The sequence below is a fragment of the Macaca mulatta genome, chromosome 12, assembly GCF_049350105.2.
Source record: "Macaca mulatta isolate MMU2019108-1 chromosome 12, T2T-MMU8v2.0, whole genome shotgun sequence".
In the NCBI taxonomy this organism is placed as follows: Eukaryota; Metazoa; Chordata; class Mammalia; order Primates; family Cercopithecidae; genus Macaca; species Macaca mulatta.
In genome coordinates this window covers 59,811,048-59,814,928 of record NC_133417.1, presented here as the reverse complement: position 1 = coordinate 59,814,928, position 3,881 = coordinate 59,811,048, and the positions used below count along the sequence as shown (strand labels likewise).

General features: G+C 34.9%; 1 non-coding gene across 1 annotated transcript; it reads right to left on the bottom strand.

Moving 5' to 3' along the window:
* Positions 1–1,711: 1,711 nt before the first annotated feature.
* On the bottom strand, positions 1,712–1,818 carry LOC114671684 (U6 spliceosomal RNA). Its single transcript, XR_003721701.1, has one exon. It is a non-coding gene; the product is annotated as a U6 spliceosomal RNA (small nuclear RNA).
* Between the last annotated feature and the right edge of the window lie 2,063 nt (positions 1,819–3,881).

Genomic DNA, 3,881 nt, shown 5'->3' with positions numbered 1-3,881 from the left:
GTGGGGTCGGTGGTGATATCCCCTTTATCATTTTTAATTGCGTCGATTTGATTCTTCTCTCTTTTCTTCTTTATTAGTCTTGCTAGTGGTCTGTCAATTTTGTTGATCTTTTCAAAAAACCAACTCCTGGATTCATTGATTTTTTGGAGAGTTTTTTGTGTCTCTATCTCCTTCAGTTCTGCTCTGATCTTAGTTATTTCTAGCCTTCTGCTAACTTCTGAATGTGTTTGCTCTTACTTCTCTAGTTCTTTTAATTGCGATGTTAGAGTGTCAATTTTAGATCTTTCCAGCTTTCTCTTGTGGGCATTTAGTGCTATAAATTTCCCTCTACACACTGCTTTAAATGTGTCCCAGAGATTCTGTTATGTTGTATCTTTGTTCTCATTGGTTTCAAAGAACATCTTTATTTCTGCCTTCATTTCGTTATGTACCCAGTAGTCATTCAGGAGCAGGTTGTTCAGTTTCCATGTAGTTGAGCGGTTTTGATTGAGTTTCTTAGTCCTGAAGTTCTAGTTCTAGTTTGATTGCACTGTGGTCTGAGAGACAGTTTGTTATAATTTCTGTTCTTGTACATTTGCTGAGGAGTGCTTAACTTCCAATTACGTGGTCGATTTTGGAGTAAGTACGATGTGGTGCTGAGAAGAATGTATATTCTGTTGATTTGGGGTGGAGAGTTCTATAGATGTCTATTAGGTCTGCTTGCTGCAGAGATGAGTTCAATTCCTGGATATCCTTGTTAACTTTCTGTCTCGTTGATCTGTCTAATGTTGACAGTGGAGTGTTGAAGTCTCCCATTATTATTGTATGGGAGTCTAAGTCTCTTTGTAAGTCTCTAAGGACTTGCTTGATGAATCTGGGTGCTCCTGTATTGGGTGCATATATATTTAGGATAGTTAGCTCTTCCTGTTGAATTGATCCCTTAACCATTATGTAATGGCCTTCTTTGTCTCTTTTGATCTTTGATGGTTTAAAGTCTGTTTTATCAGAGACTAGTATTGCAACCTCCCCTTTTTTTTGTTCTCCATTTGCTTGGTAAATCTTCCTCCATCCCTTTATTTTGAGCCTATGTATGTCTCTGCGTGTGAGATGGGTCTCCTGAATACAGCAGACTGATGGGTCTTGACTCTTTATCCAGTTTGCCAGTCTGTGTCTTTTAATTGGAGCATTTAGTCCATTTACATTTAAGGTTAAGATTGTTATGTGTGAACTTGATCCTGCCATTATGATATTAACTGGTTATTTTGCTCGTTAGTTGATGCAGTTTCTTCCTAGCCTTGATGGTCTTTACATTTTGGCATGTTTTTGTAATGGCTGGTACCGGTTGTTCCTTTCCATGTTGAGTGCTTCCTTCAGGGTCTCTTGTAAGGCAGGTCTAGTGGTGACAAAATCTCTAAGCATTTGCTTATCTGTAAAGGATTTTATTTCTCCTTCACTTATGAAACTTAGTTTGGCTGGATATGAAATTCTGGGTTTAAAATTCTTTTCTTTAAGAATGTTGAATATTGGCCCCCACTCTCTTCTGGCTTGTAGAGTTTCTGCCGAGAGATCTGCTGTTAGTCTGATGGGCTTCCCTTTGTGGGTAACCCAACCTTTCTCTCTGGCTGCCCTTAAGATTTTTTCCTTCATTTCAACTTTGGTGAATCTGGCAATTATGTGTCTTGGAGTTGCTCTTCTCGAGGAGTATCTTTGTGGCGTTCTCTGTATTTCCTGGAAAAATATGGAATGCTTCACGAATTTGCGTGTCATCGACGCGCAGGGGCCATGCTAATCTTCTCTGTATCGTTCCAATTTTAGTATATGTGCTGCCGAAGCGAGCACGTATTACACAGCATTCTTATTTAAGACTGTAAACAAGATTTTATATCCCATTGTAGTTAATGAGAGAAACAATGATACTTTTATATGAGGTATTTTTTTACCATAGCCATGAATAACAAAGCACTGAGATATTATTTAATCTTTAAGTTTCATTTTAGAAAATAACGGAAACGGAACTATTTTTAGTACCAGGAACCAGGAGGCAAAGAAATGTCTGTGGTAAATCCATCCAAATGATGAGAATCAATACATTCTGCAATATCTGATTGAACAAATCAATACTTGCAGAAAAGAGATTCAAAAGGGAGGTGATCTTAAATATGCATCTGGCTACTCCTTGATGAACAGATTGCCTTCCTTAATGCTTAAAGTTTAGAAACATTAAAAAAAAAACCACTTCTAATAGCACTTAAAAGATTAATTTTCATGCAACTCACTTCAGATTTTCAAAAAAAATTAAAAATCATTACTTTTTTGCTTTATCATCTCCTCAGCATGTTTCAGATGTCCTTTCAAAGAGAAATATTGTGATTTTGTTTTTAATTTTGGCATATGTAGTAGAGAAAGTATGAAGAGTTGAAGAGTCCCATTCATCTTCCTTTTTTAATTACAACAGTTCATTCTTATTTACTTATGCAACCGAATCTGAATTTCAATATAATTTTTAGGTACAGTGAACCTCAATCTTGCAGATAAATATAAAATGATGAAATAATTTTAAGTTAAATTTGATTTTAGAATGAATACCTACCAATTTCTGAAATAATCATTTTGTTCTTTATTTAAATTTTGTGGTAGGAGACATTAGAATGCCTTTTGCTTCTTGTGTTGCACAAACTGAAAAGGCAGTCTAAATTTAGAAAGCATTACACAATTAATTTCAGGAGTCCTAATAATGAAATGTAAATAATGATTTTATTTTATTTTATTTTATTTTTTACTTTAAGTTCTGGGATACATGTGCAGGACATGCAGGTTTGTTACATAGGTATACATGAGCCATGGTGGTTTGCTGCACCCATCAACCCGTCATCCAGGTTTTAAGACCCACATTCATTAGGTATTTGTCCTAATGCTCTTCTTCCCCTTGCCCCCAAAATAATGATTTTAATTAACAAAAATATGTAGTGTCACCATCCCCAAAGCATTCATTACACTGTTGATAGTCCATGAAATAACATGAATCCTTGACGATAATTAAATGTATAATTATAATGACATCTTTTATATTGTGAGTTCCCAAATGAGAGGAAATATAATATCTACTTTTATAGTTATTCTGCAGTCTGAAGTAAAAATGGCAATTGGCCATAATCATAAATAAACAAAGAAGGCTATACAAAATATATATCACAGGTGATCAGAAACACCTTTCCTAATTTAAAAGAACTATGGTTATTTTAATTTAATGTACTATTTTAAAAGTGTACTGTTCATTGACTATTGCCAAATGAATGTGATAGTGAGGCCATATCACAAGCAAACTGTATTTCCAACTCTCCGAAAGTTATATCTTGCACTTTGTAGTCAATCTCTTCCCAACCCTCTGGAAATCACTAATCTGATTTCTGCCTCTATAGTTTTGTCTTTTACAGAATGTCACATAAATGCTGTAATAAAACACATAGCCTTATAAATCTGGTCTCTGCCTCTTAGCAAAAGGCTTTAGTGGTTCATGCATATTGTTATATCAGTAGTTCATTTCCTTTGAAACTGAGAATTATTTCATTGTTTAGAGGTACTACAGTTTATTTTGCCATTTACATGTTGATGGACATTTGAGTTGTTTCTAGTTTGGGAAGATTACGAATAAAATAGTCATATTATTTGTGTACAGGTCTTTATGTAGACATATCTTTTCATTTTTCTTCAGTAAATACCTACAGGTGAAATTGTTGGTTCCTATGCTCGGTGTATAATTATCTTCCTTAAAAAAGTTGAACTGTTTTTCAAAGTGCTGTACCATACAGCATTCCCAAAACAAGGTAAGAGAGATGCATTGCTCTGCACCATCACCAGGATTTGGAATTGCCAGTATTTCTAAATTTAAGCATCGTAGCAGG